The sequence below is a fragment of the Panthera leo genome, chromosome A2, assembly GCF_018350215.1.
Source record: "Panthera leo isolate Ple1 chromosome A2, P.leo_Ple1_pat1.1, whole genome shotgun sequence".
In the NCBI taxonomy this organism is placed as follows: domain Eukaryota; kingdom Metazoa; phylum Chordata; class Mammalia; order Carnivora; family Felidae; genus Panthera; species Panthera leo.
In genome coordinates, this window is record NC_056680.1 from 166,458,793 (window position 1) to 166,482,129 (window position 23,337).

The window sequence follows — 23,337 nt, forward strand, 5'->3', positions numbered from 1 at the left end:
CCAGGCCTGTGCCATCAGCCCCGGTCCCGGCTGCCCACGTCGTCACGGAAACTCGTGAACTTCTGCACCGATGCGCTTCTCCTCAAGGAAGCCTCTTACCCGAAACGTAGCCGGGGCGCAGGGGTGCCCGTCGGCCTCCGTCGTTTCCCTCTGGGCCTTGCTGACGGTGAACCACTTACGGGCAGAAAGTTGAACGAAAGGGAAAACGGCTGAGTACTGCTTCAGCAAAGCTCGATTTCAAAGTACGCTCTTCCTCTCCTCCTCATTCCTCCTCTCTTCCCTTCTTAGCTTGTCGTTTCAGGAGCCCAGGACCACCCTGAAAATAACCGAGGAGGCTGGTGGCGCACACACACCTCCTGTGGACACCGGCCCGATCCTGTGTTTCCCTAGGAAACCCCCAGACCCTTCCTCTGCCCGGCAAAGCAGTAAGCTATCATTTCTCTTTATCCCGAACTCTGTCTTCAGGGAAAATTGCGGCTTGCAGCACGGAGGTTGGTTTCCAATGACAGTAGCACTGCCTTTTTGTAAGCAAAAAAGATTTTCCTTCCGAAACAAGAATCATGTTGTCATTCTTAGAACATACAACAGTTTGTTTGAAAATCGGTACCTTTTAGAGGAGCCTGGGTGGCTCAGTTGGTTGAGCGTCCGACTTCGGCTCAGGTCATGATCTCGTGGTTTGTGAGTTCGAGCCCCGCGTCGGACTCTGTGCTGACAGCTCGGAGCCTGGAGCTGCTTCGGATTCTGTGTCTCCCTCTCTCTCTGCCCCTCCCCTGCTCATGCTCTGTCTCTCTCTCTCAAGAATGAATGTTAAAAAAATGAAATTGGGGGGTGCCTGGGTGGCGCAGTCGGTTAAGCGTCCGACTTCAGCCAGGTCACGATCTCGCGGTCCGTGAGTTCGAGCCCCACGTCAGGCTCTGGGCTGATGGCTCGGAGCCTGGAGCCTGTTTCCGATTCTGTGTCTCCCTCTCTCTCTGCCCCTCCCCCGTTCATGCTCTGTCTCTCTCTGTCCCAAAAATAAAAAAAAAAATTAAAAAAAAAATGAAATGGTACCTTTTATTGTTTTCTTAAAGATTTCATTTTTAAGTAAGCTCTACACCCAATGTGGGCTCAAACTCACAACCCTGAGATCAAGACTGAGCCAGCCAGGAGCCTCTGTTTTTGTTTTCAGTCCTGGCCACCCTTGGAATGTTTTCCTGAGTCTGGAATTCTCTCTAACCCCACAGGGACTCAACTTTTAACTCGAACATCCTTCAGGACTCACTCTTCCGGGAAGCTTTCCTTGCCTCCTGGCCCCACCTGATCTGGACACCCCCGCTCTGGGCCTGGAGCTGATGAGGGAGCAGGGGGCAGGCTGAGGGCAGAGCGCAAGCCAGCACCCCCCCCCCCCATGGGATGTGTGTGACATTCCTCAGGTAAGCCTGGCGCTGAGGACAAAGGAAAGGGAAAGAAAGCAATGGTTAACTGATAGAGGTCACAGTGATGCGAGATGCGGGATGCGAGTTGCATCAGTTTACAAATGTCTTAGTGAATGAACTACCAGAAAAGGCCGTCCCATCCGTAGCCTAATCTCCAGGACCCTCCTGCCTTAATGCTTCCGCTAGAGGGGAAAGCACCTTGCGACCACCGCCCGCCAGGCCTGCAGGAGCCTGTGAGTCCTCAGTAGCATATGCAAATCTCCCTGGAAACTTCCCCTGGACTTTCCCTCCCCGGCTCCAGAGTAATAACCACTCACTCTTCACAACCCCAGGGCAGCTCTTTCTGCCCACGGGTCCCACCCCCGTGCTTTAATGATCAACTTTTTGCACCAAAGACGTCTTCAGGAATCCCCTCTTGGCCATGGCTCTGGAACCCATCACTCCAAAACCTCATCACCAGGCTCCCACAGCACCAGGCTCACGGGGCTGTCGTCTCACTGGACCCTATGCTCTTCGAGGGAGCGAGGCTGTCTCCTCTGACCTGCGTCTCGGGCCCGGCATTATGCTGGTATACAGTAGGTGCTCAATACGTGGGTAAATGCGAATGCACTCCTCATGCCTTTGCACTGCTTTGCTTCAGTCTCTTCCCGCCTCACCCCACACCACAGGGTCCCGCAGGGACTCTGCCACTCCGTGGCTTCTGCTGCGTGAATCGTGTGTCTTATGGGTAATACAGAAGTTCATACAACGAGAAAGAAGAAAGTAAGAACTAAGTGAAATCTGACTGAGAAGCAGCTCTAACAATTGGCTGAATATTCCTCTGGTTTTCTGAGCGTATACATTGGAGAAGTGAAGTACGCTGCCCCCGAATACATACACCTCTTTGCCTTAAGGGTTATGTCAATGCTTGCCCTCTGGTAAGGGGAAGTTGCCTGCACAAGGGGGTCTCCACGTGGAAGGGCGTCTCCCTCTCAGCAGTGGGAGAGGATTCTAAACAACGAGAAACTTCTATCGCTGGAGACGGCAGGGGACGGAGATCTGCACACCAACCCAACCTTGTTTCCGCTGCTTTGCCTGATAACCTCCCTAGACTGGCCTCCCCCCCACTCCACTTTCTTTTGCCTTTAGTTGAAGATGCCAAGGTGGCTTGGGCAGCTCCTGAGTATCTCCCATGTATACCTGAGGCATACACGTTAATACGCCTGTATTTGCTTTCCTCCTTTATCTCTCCTTCATTATTAGCCAACAGCTCAGGTGGGAAGAGGGAAAATAATTTTCCTCCCATATTGTGTGTATTTCATGTACACATATGCATACGTGCACACGTGTGTTGGGGAAGAAGAAATTTACTCTGAACTTCAAGGTCCTTCTAGCTGGACTAAGGATCAAATGGACAGGAGACATATTAACAGGAGGAAATCAGACTTAATTTTGCACATACCAGGAATCCGCACCCACTGGAGATTTTAAAGACAGTCTGGAGGCTTACGTGACACCCCATGCTAAGGAGAAGGGTGGGGCCTGGGGAAACAAAGGAAGGAAGGCCTTCAGCAGGAAGGGGACAGGAGATACTTGGACCACAAGGCTGCATTGTCATGCAGGTAGGTTTCTCTAGAAGGGGACCTTTGTTGGTAGCTCTCTTCCGGGGGCAGTCTCTTCTTTCCAATGTAAATGTGGGCAGTTGGGGAGGTAAAGAGCTTTTCCTGAAGCTGCTGGGCTTAGATTGCTTTTCACCCAAAATAAACTTCAGGTCTTAGCACACTACCTCCGAAAGACCTGCCCTCGGCCCCTAGGTAGCCGGGGGGCGCAGGGCTGCAGGGGCGTCCGGCTCCGGGTCCCAAACAGCCCAGGCCTGGCCGCTCGTCACGGACAGAATCCAGAGGCAGAGAAACGAGCGGTGGGGACCCGAGAAAAGGACTTGTTTCAGCGAGGCCGACACCAGGAAGACAGCACAGTAGTGACTCAGAGACGGTCACCAGAGTGCTGGACCGAGTTCCGGGCTCATAGGAGGAAAATGTGGGCAGAGGGGGATGGGGCCTGGCTGGCGGGCAGTGAAGGTCAGATCCATCTTATCCTGGGGCCCATCGTGGGGGTATCTGGTCCTCGGGCTCCAGGGGGTGGTTTCAGTTCCCGGTGGGGCAAGCTTTGCCCCCAAGCCTTGTGCCGGAACCGGGAGACCAGCTGGCAAGTGTGAGTGAGAAAGGAGGCGGCTCAAAGCCCACTTTCACCTACGTGCGCACACACACGCACACATACACGAAGACAATTTTATAAAAGTGGTATCACATTATACCCACTATCATAAGGTACCTTGGGTTTATTTGATGTCAGGAACTAGAACTCCATTGTTATTTTTACGGCTGGCATGAGATTTCCTGGTAAGAAGGAGCTGCCTTCTTCAAAGTTGTCATCAGTCACCTTATAGGTGCCTTTTTCCCCCTCTCTTTCCTTCACTTACTGCCTTTGGGAGATTTGCTACAAATGTTGTTCTTGGATCAAGCATCAATTTTACAGTTTGATAGCGCTGAGCTGTCATTCTGGACTGTCACCTGTCATTCTGGACCTTCACCTGGCACTCTGGACCTTCACGGGTCATTCTGGACCTTCGCCTGTCATTCTGGACCTTCCTGGACTCGTGGACGGGCTTGGAGGGTTTGTGTGTGTGTCAGGGTGTGCAAGGTCTGCAGATGCCCTCCTATCGCTTGCACATTTTTCTGGGATGAAGTTTGTGACCTTTACCAGTTTCTCAGAGAGGCCGTGACACGGGAGAGCTATCACTTACTGAATATCACTGAATGCCAGGCATTGGGACGAACACACGCAACCCTCACAACAAGCCTATTATCCCCACTTTACAGGCGAGGCAACAAAGTCAGAGCCTCCCTACTCTTCCAGCCACGCTGCAGACCACAGGTTTGTCATCGAGTAGCTTTCTTTCCCACCAGATAAGGAGTCAAGTCCTTGCCTCCACACAGGGAATTCCTTCCCATTCTCACGGTGCAAAGCCTTTGTGTCTGTTACACCACCTGCTCACCCTCCGCAGGCCGACTCTGCACTTCTGCTTTGCCTCCTCCTTCCCCTGCAAAGGTGCCTTCCGCCCGTGGGAATCCTTGCTGTTCCTTCTCGAGATAATTGTCCTGTGGACTGGAGTTTCCAGTAGCACCACTATCTGGGCTAACATTAATTTTGGAATAAATCCTGAATCTTATCTTGAAAGATCTCTGTTGTTTACTTAAGAGAGTTACTTTTTTTTTTTAAAGTCTATTTATTCATTTATGGGGGGGGGGGAGGGGAGAGGATGGAGGGGGAGGGGCAGAGACTGGGACAGAGAGAGAATTCCAAGCAGACTCTGCCCTGGCAGCACAGAGCTGGGGCTGGAACTCACCTGAGCGGAAACCAAGAGCTGAACTCTCAACCTACTGGGCCACTCAGGTGGCCCATCTTCTTCTTTTTTAAAAAGAGTTACTTAGGCATTGCCATTTAGGGCCTTTATTTAATGTTCATCCAGAACACCATGTGGACCCCGTCGGGGCTGGAGACTTGTTCTGTCCTCGTTGGTTTTTCTGGTGATGCGGTTCACTGCATTGACAGATGTTTTAAGAAACATTTATTTATTTATTTATTTATTTATTTATTTATTTATTTATTTTTGGAGGGAGAATGAAGAAGTTATTTGTGGTGAGCCTACCACTTTCTATTTAAAATTCAAGTCTCTGTGCTGTCTGCATCTCAAGATTAGCTCACACTTGCTGTAGGGACTTATTTAAATGTGAAATGTCACATGATAGCACTGTCAACACTGGAAGGGAAATAAAACTCCCTCAGCGGGCTGGTATATACGGTTACACGGGACTGTGCCAAATTGTGCGTATATCTGAATGAAGTGCTCGTCTCTGCTGAGCCTGTCTTAAGTGTTACCATCAAGTGTTGTGTTAAAGGAAACATTGTAGGAAATTGACTCAAAGAAACTTTTTTGTTTCCTTTTGCTGACTGGTTACTTACTAAAATCTACCTTGTGATACAATGAGGGTTTAAGAAACAAAAGAATACACACAATGTAAAAGAATGTTTCCTTTTGAAGCAGCCTCGGGTGGCAAGAGTGTCCTGTCTCCTTACAGGGAAGCCAGAATTCCTGTCTTCCAAGTCCTTCTAACTGGATTAAGGATCAAATCAATGTGAGATAGACGAGCAGGAGAAATATCCAATTTAATAGCTTACACATGGGGAACCCACACAGCCATGGAAATTCTAAAGTCAGGCCAAGTGAGGGATACGTGTCCTCCTGAATTGAGAAGAAGGCAGGGGTCTGGGACTTCAAAGAGAAGGACTGTAACTTCCATGTTATCAAGGGAGGGGTTCTCTTGAGCTCACAGGGGCTCCACCGCCTTCACCTCAAAATCACCTTCATGCCAGAGTGGCCCGTCTTGGGTCTCGGGGCGGCCCGCCCTCAGCCCCTAGAGCAGTTAAAACTAGAGCCACGGCTGCTTAAACCTTCCAGATGCCCACAGTGAAGGTTAGTGATCGGCTGTTACAAATAAAAAGTGTGGACGGTGTGCTCTACCAGAGGATCCGGAGGACTCGGATCGGCCCCATGGGGGCACGGTTCTCCCCTCTTCCCTTGCGGGTTCTTCAGCTGGGCTAGGCAGACTGGCGGCAGAGCAAGCAGAAGGGTAACACCGTGCGTACGTCCCGGGCGCACGGGAGACACGCAGGAAGACCGAGCAGCTCCCTGAAGCGGCTCGGGCGGCCGCCGGGAACGCCACCTTCGGCGGCAGCCAGAAAGAAGGGCGCTGGGCTTGGGGAGTGGGCTCCGGGAGGGGAGCAGGGAGCGCGCAGCACGCGGCTCCCCGGGCTCGGTCCCCCACTGGGGCCGGCACTGCGGGGCGACAGGCTCACACGCGGACGTCGCGCGTGCACACAGGCGTCCGCTCACAAAGGGGCCGCTTCCGCTCGGAGCTCCCCCTGCGCCTGCCGCGTCTTATTCGTTACCCTGAATGTGGCCTAAACTAGCGGAGGTCACGGAGGCGGGTCCCCGGGCGGCCGAGGCCGGCCGGCCCCGGGGAGACGAAGACCGGCGCGGGCCAGGCGTCCCAGACCCGCCGCCGCCGCCGCCAAGCTCGGTGGGCGCGGGACGGGACGCGCGGGGGGCTCCGGGGCACGGCGCCCGGCTCCGCTCCCCGCCACCCCCGCCTCTCGCCAGCGCCCGGCCTCCGCGAACCTTCGGGAAGGCGGGCGGGGCGGGGCGCATGCGCGGCGTCAGGGTCGGGCGGAAGTGCACGTCGCCGCGCCGCCGCCGCCGCGTGACGCACTTCCTGTTTGTTGTCGGAGAAAGGAGAGAAAGGAAAGCGCGAGGAGCCGCCGCCGCCACCGCCGCCAGCGCCGCCGTGCCGGAGCTGAGGGGACCCGGGCCGCCGCCCCGCCGCGCCTCCTGCCCGCTGCCGGCTCCCTGTCCTCGGTGAGGGCCGCCCGCGGGCGGGGGTCGGGCCTCGGGGCCGGCGTGGGGCCGGCGTCGGGGGGTCGGGGACCAGGGGCCTGCCGTGGGGCCGGGGTTTCGGGGGGTGGGCGTCGGGCTGGGGCGGCGGTGGCGGCCAGGGGCCCGCTGTGGAGTCCGGGCGGCCGTGAGGCGGGGGGGTGCGGGCCGCGCGGGTGGGCGTCCGGCCTCGGGCGGGCGGTCCGGCGGGGTGGGGGGGAGGTCAGGCCGGGGGGGGGGCGGTCGGGGGTGGGCGTCGGGCCGCGGAGCACGGGGACCCGGTGCGAGGCCGCGGGCCCCCGCAGTCGGGGGGTGGCACTCGTCCTGGGCCGGCCCGCGCCGGCGGTTGGGCCGGGGCCCGTGCGGAGGGCGGGCGGCGCGGGGCCGGGGTCACCCCGCGTCCCTCCAGTTCAGCAGCGGCGGGGGGCCGGCGGCGTGAAAGGCAGGTTTGTTCTTTCTTTCAAGCTCCGCGTGGAGGAAGGAGCCCACAGCCGCAGACCAGGCGGGTCTGCAGAGAGAGTGGAAGCCTCGTGGGGGGCGGCGCTGCGGGGCGCGGGGACCAGGAAGCGGCTCCGGGAGACGCGAAGCCGCGTTCCCGGAACTTCCCCCTGGGATTTTCTAAAGTTTGACGACTAGCAGAATGCCCGAATTTCAACCGAAGTGGCCAGTGTGCGTTGGGGGGGGGGGGGAGGGGGCCTCCGGCTGTACCGGAGCTTGCGGTTTATAGCCGCTTCTGCCCAAGGAGGAATGGAGTTGGCGAGAAGAGCAAATCGCAAACTTCGTGCGGCCCAGACCTGTTTTGTGAGGCAGTAGTGGTTGTTAGGGGCCGGGGACGCGTTCCTTTACCACCTGAGAGCGGACGGGAAAGGGGGCAAGGTCACACCGCCACCTGGCGGGGGGGCGGGGCAGGCGGAGCGGCGCCCAGTTGAGTTGGGACCAGAATTCGCAAGACTTCGAATTGAGTTAGGGAAAACTTGAATGACCGACCAACAAAAGGAGGGAAGAAACTTGTCGCTGGAACGCGTTTCCTGATCGTTTTCTCCGCTGATTGTGTGTATCAGAAATGTTTTAATGACACGTATTTACAGCCTGCCTCTCCCCCCAGACTACCCCATTCTCAGATTTCTCTGGGAAATTTAATCTGGACTTCTCCTGTTCACAGTAAGAGACTACAGTTTCTCTGGGGTTAGTACTTGCATGTATATATTTTAATGTTTACTTATTTTTATTTTATTTTATTTTATTTTATTTTATTTTATTTTATTTTATTTATTTATTTATTTTGAGAGCGAGGGCAGGAGCAGGGGCGGGGCAGAGAGAGAGGGGAACGGGATCCCCAAGTGGGCTCCACACGTCAGCACAGAGCCCGACGCGGGGCTCGAACCCACACCAGAGAGATCACGATCGGAGCCAAGGCTTAACCGACTGAGCCACCTATGTGGGGGCCCCAGTGCTTCTGTATTTGTATGCCCGGTAACAAAAAGATCCGTGCTTTTTATGCACATTATCTAGTGGGCGGTGGAATGTTTGTTACTCGCGTCTGAATTCGGGAAGTTAATGGGCTTGGCGGAGTGGTTGGTGGGTGTGGGAGCCGAGAGGCGGAATTTTGAAATGGGCCTAAGCAGCCTTGAGCTGGTGCTCTAGGAGGGGAAGATTGGAAGTTTAAAAACGAGGCTTTAAAGAGTTTCAGGAGTTCAGCACCCTCGTAGGAAAAAAAAAAAATCAGTGTTGTTAAGTTTGTTTTCTTGACATGGTGTATTTGAGAGGTATTTTTGGTTGCCGGTCTGACTTACCTGGAGGGCTGGGTGGGGAGTATCCTTTGACTAATATTCTGAAGAGTAAATTATGGGTAGGGAATTACACTATTCCTGCAATTAAGTGGCTTACAGTAGCTTTTCTTTTTCAGCAAACTCATGATTCTTACAGGTGTAAGAATTAAGAGTAGACCCGTTTTTCCTTGTATTAACTCTGTTTTGGACAGTTTCAAACAAATACAGTTGTACTCCGCACCATCAATAGTTTTCAACCCAGCAAACTCAAAAATCAGGTTTGTGGTGGGATGATGTATGCATGTGTATTTTTTAGTTTTAAAAAGGGACTTTAAAGCTCGGTAAGTTAGTTTTTCCCATTAAAAAATTGTTTTTAATGTTTATTTTCAAGAGAGGGAAGGAGTGGGAGTGGGGGAGGGGCAGAGAGGGGGTTGGGGAGACACAGAATCTGAAGCAGGTCCCAGGCTCTGAGCTGTCAGCACAGAGCCCGACACGGGGCTCAAACTCCCGAACCTCAAGATCATGCCTGAGCTGAAGTCGGACGCTTGCTTACCCGACTGAGCCCCCAGGCGCTCTGGTAAATTATTTTAAGTTGAGCTTTTCAGGGTTGCAGTGTAATGCTCACTGTGTCACCTTGGTGATGTTTCCTGTTACCTTCCACTGAGGTTACAGCGGTGGGACTGCCATCAGCCGCTGTGATGGTTAAGGGTGATTATGTTCCATTTCTGATGTCTCTTGGTAAGGATTAAGTTAATGGAATCAGGCTTTATATTTGTAAGTTGATGTTTTAGTAGGGTATTTAAAAAGCCTTATTTCGCCTTTTTACTATCTGGGAAATGATTGCAAAATTTAGAGTGGTGGAGGTCTATGTTGGAAATTTGGTTTGCTCTAAATTTGTTCAGGACACCACCTAGTGGGGAAATTGGCATAATTGCAGGCTTATTAGGGAATTCTCAGGACAGGGTCAGTGGCGAGTTGTAACAAATGCTGTAGTGTTTTTTTGGAAAAATAAGATCTGTGAGAACTTTAAGTTCAGGAAGTAAATGAGAAGAAAAGCAAAGTTGGTGAAGATAAGAATAGTAGTAGAAGTGATTATTAGGGGCCCCTGGGTGGCTCAGTCACTGAAGTGTCGACTCTTGGTTCTGGCTCAGGTCAGGACTTCATGGTTTGGGAGTTGGAGCCCCACGTCGGGCTGTGCACTAAACAGCAGAGCCTGGTTGGGATTCTCTTCTCTGCCCCTCTCTTGCTTGGGCTCGCGCGCTCTTCCTCTCTTTCTCAAATAAGTAAATAAATAAATAAAATTAAAAGGATGATAATGTAGGAATGGAAAGACAATTTTAAAGCCTAATTGGAAAAAAGAACTTCTGGAGTTCAGCTTGGAGAATTTTGATGCTTTTGTTATAGGTTGATTATAGGTGTTTTTCAAACTTTGTAATTTTAGGGGTGCATGCAGAAACCAGTCGAACTTTTTTTTTAAGAAGCTTATTTATTTTGAGGGAGTGTGAGCAGGGGAGAGAGAGAGAGAGAGAGAGAGGGAGGGAGGGGGGGGGGGAGAGAGAGAGAGAGAGAGAGAGAGAGAGAGAGAGAGAGAGAATGAGAATCCCAAGCAGGCTCCGTACTGTCAGCTTAGAGCCTGACTCAGGGGCTCGAACTCACAAGCCTGGAGATCCTGACCTGAGCTGAAGTGAGTTAGATGCTGAACCCACCGAGCCATCCAGGTGCATCCGTTGCTGACCTCTTTTGTTTAAATGTTCTACTTAAGAAAGTTGAAAAAATACCTTGTTATTTTTTAAAATGTCTCATTTTTAAGGTGGGGAAAATTAATTGCCGAAAAAACTTACGAAGGGTGCCTGGCTGGCTCAGTCGGTGGAGCGTGTGACTCTTGACCTCAGGGTTGTAAGTTCGTGGCCATTGTTGGGTGTAGAGATTACTTGAAAATAAAACCTTAGAGGAATTAAAAAGGTAGTTAAATTTCTAAGGGTTGCATTCTACGTCAGTGGGGGGAGGAGTCTGTTTTATTTATATCCGTAATACCTTATTTCGAGAGCTATTCCTTATTTGGACATAGTTTGGTGTTTTTAAAAATGCTTCCCCTAACATTTGTAAGGAGTTTTGGCCATTCTAGATAGACAGTAGCAACCACGGTGAACGGCTGTGAGGCAGTAGAACTTCGTGGGTTTGTTTTTGTGTGTGTGTATACTTACTTATGAAAATACTCCAGGTATTTTAGGATTCTTCACTTCAGTTGCAAGGATCAGTTGTGTTTGGAGTGTGATTTCTTCAGGTGGCATGTGATCTGTGCCCTTGGAAATGCTCATCCTGCTTTTCACCAGCAAAGGCTATTGCAGCTTGCCTTGTATCTGTGCTGGGGCCTTCCTGTGTGTTCCCTGGGGCAGGCCTGGAACCTTCTCTTGTGTGTTCCCTTTGTGCCTGTCGCATTGCTCCAGACCCAGGGTGCCGAGAGAATACTGGTTGAATTGGATCCTTCTTCCAGGCTTGTCTTTGTCCTGATTACCCTGCTGCGGTAAATGAAATCCAGATTTTAGGAAAGTTGGGGGCAAAAATACCCAATTTGCGTTCACAAGTGCCAGGACTGAGTGCTTGCCGTGTCTTCTCTTGTAATGAAGGGACTTTAGTCGTGCTTCTAAGTGTCTGATAGTTGACGATGGCCGGTTTTTGCAATCGTTGGTCTGAGATCTTGAGTTACAGTGGAAGTAATTTCCTCGTTTGTGTCGGGAATACTTAAGGACATGTTAGGTCATCACAAGATAAAAGACTTAGTAGATGGTCTGTGATAAGGAGTGACAGTTCGTTTCTGTGTTTCCCCACCTATGTATGTGTTTGTTCTGGTAATTTGTCAGGTAATGAAATGACACAGAGGAAACTCCCAGACCTCTTTCTTGTTGAACGTCGGGCCTGCTGCTTTTCCACGAAGCAGACAGCATTGCACTAAATTAGTTTGATGTCACAATTAAACATTTTAGAAAATGTTTTCTTTACAATTATGACTTTTCTGGGTTAATAGAAGTAATGAGTGTTTTGATTTTCTGGTTTTTAAAGCTGAAGAGAGGGAGTGTCTTCAGTGGGTTTTTGACCTGGAATTATGTTACTTGAAACAGTGTAGAACCGGCAGCATTCTCCCGGTGGGGGGTGGGGGGGTGGGGATAGAACAGGCCTTGTGCAAGAAAGGGGGTTTCTGCCTTGAGCTCCATTTTCAATGTTGAGTCTCATGGATTGGGAAGGAACAAAGGAGGTTTTGTTTCTGTTTTGCAAGCAGAGCAAGGTTGCTTAGATGTTAGGTGGAGAGATGTTTGAGAAAGGTCTGGTGGAAAGATGGTCACTTCTGTGGGTGGCTAAGATTTGGGATACAGAGTAACAACATTTCAGAATGTAGAGGTCTTAGGTCCCAGGCTTGAGGACCTTGACTCCAAGAGTCTGTTAGAGGTCTAAAAGGGTGGTGTATTTGTAGCAGTCATGTTGGACACGTAGGTTCTTGAGTATCTTTCTCTCTTTTGTAAAATAGTGACAAAACCAAGGTTTCGTAACTGAGCTGTGTAGAAAATTTGGCTTGTTAGAGCTAACTCATCATGGAGCACCTCATGTAGGTCATCAAATACCTGCTATGTTCGTGGTCAAAGATGAGGGTAGATAAACTTCATGGACAAGAGCACTCCTCGCCTTATTCCATAGAGATCATTTCTGTTTGCACCTTGTTTCTGGGGTGGGGTGGGGGAAATGGTATTTGGAGGGAGGGGTGGTGAAGTTGTGCCGTTTAGTGGTGTCATGGGATGTTTTGATACATTTAACTTCGGTCTTTGTTTTGGTGCCCCAGTGTTCTCTTTGTAGCTAGAGCTTTTCTTTCCCTACGGACTGGTTTGCATGCAGTTGATGAAGAGTATTTGACTTCAGGGGCTGGATTTTTAGAGATTATCATATTGAATGGAAAATGAGGTGGTTCGTTGGTCATAGGAAGTCCAAAGTGAATCAGGTGAGGTTTTGAAGGTACCCAAGAGGTTTGGGAATCTGTAGCGTGCCTTTCTAGTATTTTTTCAATGATGTACAGGAAAAGAAGTTAGTGAAGGTGGTTTGATTGGGAAATCAATGCTCTTTTTTCTCTTGGTCATTGAAGTGAAATCTCACTTAGAAAAATGACCAGACTTATTTTACCCAGAATTCTACCATCAAGAACTCTCTAGGAATATAAAACTTGTTAATAATGATTTAATTTAATTTTACAGCTTTAATTCACCTGTAGAGTGGTTGTTGTAAATGTTAATAACGATGGTTTAATTCACCTGTAGAGTGGTTGTAGAAGTTGCTAGCTGACTTAACTTTGGGAACCAGAGCTTCTGTTTCGGGTTTGAGGTCATGGTACAGGGGTTAAAGTGCAAGCAACGTTAGAGAACTCGGTATTTGAAGTACCAGCCTTCACTCCCAGGGACATGTTGGCAATTGTGTGTGTGTACATGCCCCGGCTCAGTTTTCGTGGTTGTGAGGTTTACTTGGAGGAAAGCAGGAGTCTCCATGGGCGGGGTTGGACCCTTCGGAGTTAGACTTGAGAAACGGTTAATCCAGAGAATCTCTGGGAAAGAGGAGGCATTTCACCCTTCGCGGACGATGTGCTGTGAGAACTAATCTCTTTACTCCAGCAGCTGTTTTCTCAGATGAACCGAAGCTTTAGACTACAGGATTTCTCTGTGTGTCGTCGAGACTACTGAAGTGTAACCTAAAAGAAGCGAGAATTTGTTTTTCCAGAGACAGCTAGTCCGTGATCGTTCAGGTACAGCGGAATGGATGGAGACTTCTTGAGAAGATGAGATTAGGGTGTACGATATGTGGCATATTGGGTATACAGGAACATATTTTCTCAAAAGTTTATTTTGAGAGAGAGCATGCCAGCTGGGGAGGGGCAGAGAGGGAGAATCCCAAGTAGGCTCCACACTGTCAGTGCAGAGCCCAACGCAGGGCTGGAACCCGTGAACCTGAACTGTGAGATCATGACCCGAGCAGGAAGCGAGAGTCAGATGCTTAACCCACTAGAGGAGCCTCCCCACACACTAAGTGGCTCGGTAGACCACCATCTCTGTAGGTCTCTGTTTGTGCTTCTTCCTCTGGAGCCTCTGTGCTGACAGGGTGCCTGTCCTGGGCTTGTCTGGACTCGCTTGAGAGTGAATTGCACGCCGTCTTATGTTGATAGGAGTACTCTATGGTGACCGCTTCTTCCAGCCCTAGCAAGGGAATATTTTTCAGCTCAGCTGGTGAATGGCCCCCACTGAAGGAATGGATGTTAGAAGACATAGTAAGAACTTGGTTTCCAGTGGCCTTTGTAAAATTTGGTTAAACACTCCCCCCTTCCCCTGCCAAACACAAAGGCCGACAGGTGGAAAAATGGGCCAAGGACATAGGCCAGCAGTTCAGTGGAGGCACTTACAAATAGGTCTTGAACGTGAGAAGATGCTTAACTTCATGGGTGCAAAACAGATGAGGCTTCACTTGAGTGGCTGGAAAAGTCAAACAGGTTAGTGTTGTTCTTGAGGGCTAGGAGCATGAGGCTGACGATACTGGTTAGGATGGGAATTCGTGCAGCGTCTGCGGAAGGCAGGTGGGTGAGATGGTGTCTTTTTCTGTCTTATTTTTTTAAAAGACCCATTGTTTTCATGTAGAAATTTCTACAGCATACTTAGTGAGATACTTCTTTTTTTCTCCTGTCTCATGTTTATTTATTTTGGGGGGGGGCAGGGACAGAGAATCTAAAGCAGGCTCTCCGCTATCATGGCAGAGCGCCATCTGGGGCTTGATCTCAAGCACCCTGAGATGAAGTCAAGAGTTTGGAAGCTTAACCTACTGCGCCCCTAGGCCCCCCCCGCCCGCAGTGAGATACTTTGGCGTCTCACTTCTGTATCTGAAGAGAGCAGCTTATGCTTGGGAGGCCTGGGTCTGAGCTTGACTCCTGGTTCGCTCGTTCACCACAGTGGTGTGCAACTCTGAACCCTGGGTGGGTACCGTCTCTGGGCCTCAGGTTTTCTGGTGCAGAAATAAGGACAGCGGTCCTGCCCTCAGTGCCTGAACTGGGTGCTCAGGTATCAGCTGGGTCAGGGTGCTCCCGTGTCTGTGGTGTCTGCCACCCCACGGGATGGCTTTCATTGTTAAAGGGGTAATAGTGGCCTGTGTGTGTTTTTTCTGAAACTGCCCTGCCAGTGAGGGCCTCTGCAGCGTGAGCTGGGGTGCAGGCCTGGTGCCTGGTTTCCATCTGACCATTACTTCTGGTGGTGGTGCCGCCGTGCCCACATTGCTTTGTGCTGGTACTGCATAAATTTTTTTCTTTTGGTGATTTAGTCCTGAATTCTTTATTTCTTATATTGACATAAAGTTGGCCTGTGACCGTGTAAGTTTGGGGCGTGTGTGTCTTTATACATTTATATGTTGTAGTATAGTAATAGCTGTGTAGGTAACACCTTTATCAGGTCACATTATCATCTTTGTGTGTGTTTGTGTTTCACGTGTATTTTTTTAATTTGCCAAGTTCACCTTGCACGCTCTACCAAAAGTTTGAAAGATGCTAATTTATTTATTTTTTTTTATTTTTTTTTTTTTTTAACGTTTATTTATTTTTGAGACAGAGAGAGACAGCATGAACGAGGGAGGGGCAGAGAGAGAGGGAGACACAGAATCGGAAGCAAGCTCCAGGCTCTGAGCCATCAGCCCAGAGCCCGACGCGGGGCTCGAACTCGCGGACCGGACCGCAAGATCGTGACCTGAGCCGAAGTCGGACGCTCAACCGACTGAGCCACCCAGGCGCCCCGAAAGATGCTAATTTAAATATCTCCAGTTCTGCTCTTTTCGTTGACTGAGTTTATCCTCGTAAGGCAGGAGGTGTGTTCAAGTCACATGCAGTGTCATTTGCCTGAACACAGACTGGGAAGGAATGGTTTAAGTGTTTCCAGTGTTGTTAGAACAGTTGACCATCAGGCAAGTAGGTAGTGATGGGCTCCGTGGAGTCGTCAAAGATGGTTGCGCAACAGACGTTAAAAAGATCGCCGTCACGGACCGAGTCCTAGCCAATGAGAAGATTTGCTGATTTGCTCAAGTCTTCCTAGAGGTGAAATCTTTGGGAGGTTTAATTAGGAAATGGAAACCCTTTATGCACCAACATTTACAATACTGAGTGCAGCATGCATATTGAATCGATGGGGCTACAGCTGATTCACCAGTGGAATATGAGGGAACTTGAATAGTTCCCTGACATTTTGTTCCCCAGAGTAACTGTACTCAGTCTCCTCATAATTTGCTGGGGACTGGATTACTGAGATCGAAAGCTAACTTTGATGGGTCCTGCCCTCAAGGAGTTTATGATGTAAAAAGGCTGGAAAACAGTGATGGGTACGAGATGATGATGCATGCTATGATGGAGGCGTGTATAAGATGCAGTTGCAGCGTAGAGGAAGCCAGCTGCACCGAAGTGTCCTCCGGCGAGGAGGCGTGTCCTCCGGCGAGGAGGCGTGTCCTCCTTGCAGTTGGAGGATGCAGAGGGCAGCTGGGAGGGACCAGGGCACTCACACCTCATTGTTCAAAGCCCGATGGTGAAGTCCGGTTTGCACCTGGGATGGCAGCCGGGAGGATACGAAATCAGGGGACGAGCCTTTGATTCTGTGCAGGAGTCTGAGGTTCCCCCCCCCCCCCCCGCCCCAAGATGACACAGGTGACATGTGTGATGGGTTTTGGTAGTAAATTAATGAAACATTTCATCTTAACTGTTGCAGGAAAAATAACTAGCATCTCTAACTTGTGTTTTTTGTGACCATTACAGCATGTCCATTAACACCAATTTTTAAGAATGTTAAAAAAACAGTAAAGGTGACAGGCACGAAAAGTAACAGGCCAGAAAACGGCAGGTGTACTGACTGAGGCCTTGCAGGTGTGCACGGGACGCGGACCTGCCTCCTGTGCATCCTTCCACTTTTCCCGGTGGGTGGTTGACCCATGGGAGAGGCTAAGCTAGGGAAGGGTAGCTGCTGGGTCGAAGGGGCCTGGCCGGCCGGGGTTCAGGGAAGGGGCCTGGGCGTCCAATTTGATTAGCTGAGGGGGTGGGGGGAGCCCGTGGGAGTGTCCCGTGGAAGAGCGAGCTCTTCGAAGGGCCTGAGAGGAGGCTGATGGAGAAGTGGGTGGGTCAGTGTGCCACACGCAGGAGAAATTCTGTTAGGTGGGTTGCAGAATGCTTTATTCAGACTGTGGTTTTTTTGTTTTTTTTGGTTTTTTTTGTTTATTTATTGTGAGAGAGTGAGTGGGGTAGGGGCTGGGAGAGAGAGAATCCCAGGCAGGCTTCACAGTGTGGGCCCGGACTCGGGGCTCAAACCCACAAACCCTGAGATCATGACCTGAGCCGAAACCAACAGTGTGGAGCCTGACTGAGCCACTCAGGTGCTCCCAGGCCATTGATGTTTAAAGTGGCTCTTGAACCATTTATGGGTTTTTACCAGTGTCCTTTGTTGCTGTTTTTGTCTTCCTTGCTTCCAACTTTTTTGCCTTTTGTAGTTTGTTTTTTTTTTAAGTTGACTTACTTATTTTGAGAGAGGGCGGGGAGAGAATTGCAAGCAGGTCCCTCACCTTCAGCACGGAGCCCAGAGTGGGGCTTGATCTCACAGGAGATCACCAACTGAGCTGAAATCAACATGGGACGCTTAACCAACTGAGCCATCCAGGCGCCCCTGCCTTTTGTAGATTTAATTGAACGTTTCATGTGATTCCATTTTCTTTCCTTTTTAGAGCGTTACCCCCCCCCCCCTTTCCTTTTTACCTTTTTTCGTGGTCACCCTAGAGTTTGCAGTGTTCCTTTATGACTGACTTCACAGCTGTCGACACTGTCATGGTCCCTGGGTAGTGCAAGCACCTTCTGATGCCAATTCTTCCCTCCTGCCTGTGGGGTTCTCGTTCATTTCACCTGCAGGAAGTCTGGGGACGCACAGAAGTGTCTGTCGTGGAATACGCTGTTGCTATTATTTGAAGGAACTGTTACCTGTTAGATTACTGAGGAAAATAAAAGCGTATTTTATGTCTACCTCTCTTTTCTCTGGTGTTCATTATGCAGATCTGAGTTTTTGTCCTACATCATATTCCTTCTCTCTGAAGGACTTCTAACATTTTTTGCAAGGTGGATCTGCTGGCAACAAATTCCCTCAGTTTTTGTTGGCCAGAGAAGGCCTTTCTTCTTCACTTTTGCAGGATAACTTTGCAGGCTACAGAATTGGAGGTGGTGTCCACCCCCCCCCCCCCGGTCCCCCCCGCCCAGCACTTTAAAACTGTTTCGCTCCCTTCTTTCTTACATGGATGGAATTCTTTTGCTTCCTCATAGGTAGGCTGTCTTTTCCTCTGGCTTCTTTCAAGGTTTTTTTAATCTTTGATTTTCTGAAGTTTGAATGTGATACGCCCAGGTGTAATTTTTGGGTATTTGTCCCACATAGTGTTCTCCGTTCTTCTTGGAGGTGTTGTTGGGTGCCTGACGTTAATTTGGGGGAAATTCTCATTTAGTCCTTCAGAGCTGATTGATGCTCCGGAGCCCTGTCTCTGATCCGTCCTCTCCTAGCTCTGGCGCTCCGGCCGCGGGCTGCCCCTCTGCTGGCTGCCCCACGGGCACCGGGCGCTCTGCGGTCGGTCTGTTCCTCCCCTGGCTTGTCTGCCCCTTGGCTCAGCCATGCCCCGCTTACTACTCAGCTCGTCAGAGACCTTGCTCTTTTCTGCCGGGGTTTCGCTCTCTAGCATTTCTTGCTGACTCTTAGGAATTTCACCTCTGCCTACGTTGTGCCTCTGTTCTAGCGTGTAGTCTGCTTTTCCATTAAAGCTCATAGCCTATCAATCACAGTTTCCCCAGATTCCTGATTTGGTGATTGCTGCGCTGGTGACTTGTGCCGAGGCTTGCTTAAGCCTGCCAGACTGTGTTTTGCCCTCTGGTATGCCTGGTGATGTTTTGTTGAAAGGTGCGCATGAGGTACCAGACAAAAGGAGCTGCTTGCTGTCAGTAGGCAAGCGGTGTGCAGGCCGGTGGGGGAGGTGGAGGTGTCCCCGTCCCTGAGCAGGTCTCCGCTTTCTGGTCCACTTCACCAGTGCCTCCCACTTCCCCTTGGGTGGGACAGGAGGGCAGGAAGGGACTGGAGTTGGGATTTCCCTGCCCCCAGGTGGGTTGGGCTCCAGCAGTGTATTTCCCCTGAGGGCAGACTTCCTCTAGAAGAAAGTGGTGTGTGGTGTTTGGGGGGGCGGGGCAGAGAGGGAGAGGGAGAGGGAGAGGGAGAGAGAGAGAGAGAGAGAGAGAGAGAGAGAATCCCAAGCAGGCTCCTCCCCCAGCATGGAGCCCTACTGGGGGAGAGGGGCTCTGTCTCACAAACCAGCAGATTATGACCAGAGCCCAAATCAAGAGCCAGACATTCAACCCACTGAGCCAGCCAGGTGCCCCTGTTTTGGTATTTGTATTTATTTTGTTTTAGAGTTTATTTATTTAAAAAATTCTTAAAAAAATTTTTTTAATGTTTATTTTTGAGAGACAGAGAGATAGCACAGGTGGCGGAGGAACAGAGAGAGGGAGGCACAGAATCTGAAGGCACAGATTCAGGCACAGAGCCTGACGCGGGGCTCAATCCCACGAACCGTAAGGTCACGACCTGAGCCAAAATCAAGAGTCTGATGCTCAAACAACTGAGCCACCCAGGCGCCCCAAGAAACAGCTTCTTTTTTTAGACCTGTCCCATAAGTGAGGTGTGCCTCCCGCACTGAAAACACAGGTGGGCACACAGAATGGGAACTCGCCAATGCAGAAGCCTCCAGAGAGAGAACCGATGAGCTGACAGGGAAATCCGAGCTGTCACCAGACGGGGTTGCTGGCAGCTCTGTGAGGACAAGTCTGAGGTACACACTTTCGTGAGTTCTACCAGCCCTCACGGGAAACCTGGGACAAAAACGTACTGGGGCTTCGGGCAAGGGAAAAGGAACCATTTAAAAATACCAACACATGGGGTGCCGAGCATTCAGCTCTTGGTTTTCTCTTGGGATTCTCTCTCCCTCTCTCTGCCCCTCGGCTGCTCATGCTCTCATGGGCTCTCTCTCCCTCAAAAATAAATAGGGGACGGGCGCCTGGGTGGCTCAGTCGGTTAAGCGTCCAACTTTGGGTGATGACCTCACGGTTTGTGGGTTCGAGCCCCGTGCTGGGCTCTGGGCTGACAGCTCAGGTCCTGGAGCCTGCTTGGGATCCTCTCTCTCTGTCCCTTCCCCACGTGCACTCTCTCTCTGGAAATAAACAAAAAAATCCCGTTTTTCAGTTCAACTTTGTTTTGCTTGTTGGTGTGGAGTGGTGACTTTACCGCTCTTTATGTGTTGGAAAGCAGAAGTCCTATCTGTAAGGAGAATCTTGGTGGATGTTTCAGGAGGAGGGAGAGTAAATGTGTCTGTTGAGTTTGCCATTTTATTTATTTAAAAAAAAAATTTTTTTTTTTTAACGTTTATTTATTTTTGAGACAGAGAGAGACAGAGTATGAACGGGAGAGGGTCAGAGAGAGGGAGACACAGAATCTGAAACAGGCTCCAGGCTCTGAGCCGTCAGCATAGAGCCCGACACGGGGCTCGAACTCACGGACCGCGAGATCATGACCTGAGCCGAAGTCGGCCGGTTAACCGACTGAGCCACCCAGGCGCCCCGAGTTTACCATTTTAAATATGAAACCTGTATGTTTATCTCAAAAGAAGTTGACCTTTACAGATTGATCCTGACGTCCTCAGGTACCCACTGGGATGAACTAGGCACCGACTCAGGAGTTGTCAGCCTGGCTGGGGCACAGCAGTGTGTTTCGCCGTATTTGTAGTGTGTGTGCTGGGGTGAGAACACTTTCAGAGGATCTCGCTCCGACTGTTGTGTTGGACTGACACTGGTAAAAGACCCAGGACATCTGCCCTTGACTACCACCCGTAGCTGTCCTGAAGAACACTGTTCTAGAATCCTCGTGGCACTATCCTGATCACAGTGTAGCTTGAAATCGTAGCTGATTACTTTATGATTGGCAAGCACATGCAAGTATTTTTAATCTTGTTACTTGTAACTTTATTTTTGGTTTTAATGTACATAGTAGTTTAGGTTTAAGTGGTATTTAAGTAAACTCTACACTCGTCTTGAGGCTCAAACTCAAGACCTTGAGATCACGAGTCCCAGGCTCTTCTGACTGAGCCAGGCAGGTACCCCTTGTTCTGTAATTTTTAATCACATCGTGATGTGTACTGGGGAGATGTACACTCAATTTTTCTACTTAGGTGGTATTCACCTGTGTATAGGTAGGTACTACGGGCCTTTAGGACACACTTCCTGAAAGTCCTGATGTTGAGGGTTTATGGGAGTTTATGGGAGGAGGTACTTTTAGTTAATGGGATTTACTTTAGTGGCTTTACTAAAGAGGTGGAGTGTTTTTTAGGAAATTTCATAGATTAACACACCAGTTGTCCTAAGAAGCAGTTGTTCTTAGCGGAAAGAATATGACGTCTTGGTTTTCTGTAGCTTTCTTAAAATACAGGAGTGGGGTCCCATCAGAAGCGAGAGAAATTTCAGAATACCATTGGCAAAGATTATGTAATGAAGTATCTCACCCAGATCGCCTGTAAACCTGAGTTGATATTGTTAGGTTGCAGACCAGCCCTGTGTGTTGTGGAGCTCTCTTTGTCCTCTGCTTGTGTTTTCCAGAATGGAGGTCAGTAGCCACATGTGGCTGTGGGGCCCTTGAAATGTGGCGGGTGTGACCAAGGGACTGGGGTTTTCAAGTTTTGTTTAATTTTAATGACCTGAGAAACAAACATCTGTCTGGCTGGCGGGCTTATACCATCAGGCCGTGGAGTTTCAGATGCTTGTTGGAGGCCGTTTCCAGCTGCCTGAAGCCTTTGTGGGCACCTGTGCTTCCAGTTGACGTGATCTGCCCCTTCGTGTAACGATTGCTTCCTTCCTTGGCGCCTGGATGCAGGAGAGAAGCCACTTTTTCCTGGCAGTGTCCACAGATAGTGGGGGGCGGTGAGTAGGGAGCCGCATGCCCCCTGGTCCTGGGTATACCTGAGAAGAGAAGGCAGGAGTCCCACCCTCGAGGGCTCCTCTTTTTCTGGTGTTACCTGTCCCCTGTGACCTCAGGTGCATGTGTGAGGCCACGTGGGGAGTGTGGGACTCACAGCAAGTCCTGGATGAGGGCTGGACAGCAAGTTCTTTCCCTCCCTTAGACTCGCTTGCATTTGGGGCTGGGGAACAGGGACAATGGGCTGATCTCAAGAGGGTAAAGACCATTTTAGTTCATTTACTTATTAAAATTTTTTTAATGTTTATTTTTTAGAGACCTACATAGAGACAACAGAGTGCGAGTGAGGGAGGGGCAGAGAGAGAGAGGGAGACAGAACGCGAAGCAAGCTCCAGGCTCTGAGCTGTCAGCACAAAGCCCAACTCAGGACCTGAATTCACGAACCGCGAGCTCATGACCTGAGCCACCCGGGTGTCCCCCCCCCCCCCCCTTTTTTTTTAAATGTGTTTTAGTTATTGGGGCACTCGGGTGGCTCAGTCAGTTAAGCTTCTGACTTCGGCTCAGGTCACCATCTCGCAGCTGGGTCTCTGGACCCTGCATAGGTCTCTGTGCTGACAGCTCAGAGCCTGGAGCCTGCTTCGGATTCTGTGTCTCCTCCACCCCGCTCATGCTCTATCTCTCAAAAATGAATAAACGTTGAAAAGAAAATGTGTTTTAATTATTTGTTTTGAGAGAGCCTTCATGAGCTGGGAGCGGCAGAGACAGAGGAGAGAGAATCTCAAGCAGGCTCTGTGCAGATGCTCAGAGCCCAACTCGGGGCTCACTCTCATGACCCATGAGATCACCACCTGAGCCGAAACCAAGAGTTGGACACTTAACCGATTGAGACACCCAGGCACCCCTAAAATCTTACTTAAAAAATTATTCTCGAATTGTATCCTTTTTCTTGAGCCACCCCCCCCCCGCAAGTCTTACCATACTAACTTCTTGCCTCTTACATGGGCCATGTGGTTTCATAGTTTTGTCTGTGTGTGCAGTCATTGTAGTTGAAGCTAAGGTTATCTCTGCACAGGGAGCTTTCCGTTTGCTTTCTGTTTTCCAGTTCATCAATAAATGGCAGTGTTCTTTTAAGCTTTGTTTGTTTCATTGTCTCCATACGTATTTGTGTTGTTCTTGACTAACCTGTTTACATATTTGTTTTCTAAACTTGGTGACTTATTCTCTAAGCTAGCGTATGATTGTTATCAATAAATGTGATTACAGTCACTCAGAATTACATCATTGTTTTCATTGGGAGTAAATACGTTGACGGTAGAAGTGGTGTCAAAGAGGTTTTGATTGGTTGCGACAGTGGGCCAACATAAGCAAGGTGGACTTTTTGGGGCGAGCTGTGAGGCTCATTGATCTGAAGAGCCGCCGTTGCACAGAGGCAGTAGTGGGAGGCAGCAGGGCGATCACAGACTCAAAAAGGCATAGCCGGGTTTATGTTGATAATTGAAGTCAGGTATGGTTCTTACGAGAGTTGATCTAGCACTGGTGATCCAGGTTCAGAGGAGAAATGTCTTGTTCCCTTCCGTTGGGGACATCTGGATCGTCCCTGCATCACTGATGGTGTTGGAATCCGGGTAGGAAGGGATCGCGGCCTTGGAGCTTGCTCA

The 23,337-nt window shown here is 50.1% G+C and overlaps 1 protein-coding gene across 5 annotated transcripts in view; it reads left to right on the top strand.

The window, feature by feature from the left end:
• Positions 1 to 6,769: 6,769 nt before the first annotated feature.
• Positions 6,770 to 23,337, top strand: part of DNAJB6 (DnaJ heat shock protein family (Hsp40) member B6) — a 69,598-nt gene continuing 53,030 nt past the window's right edge. For 2 of the 5 annotated variants that reach the window (XM_042927229.1, XM_042927233.1), the window contains exon 1: positions 6,770 to 6,870. The gene's annotated coding sequence lies outside the window, so the exon portion shown is untranslated. Of the gene's footprint in view, positions 6,871 to 7,259; positions 7,332 to 7,781; positions 8,071 to 23,337 lie in introns of those variants that run through there. The other 3 variants (XM_042927234.1, XM_042927231.1, XM_042927230.1) reach the window with 3 other exon arrangements.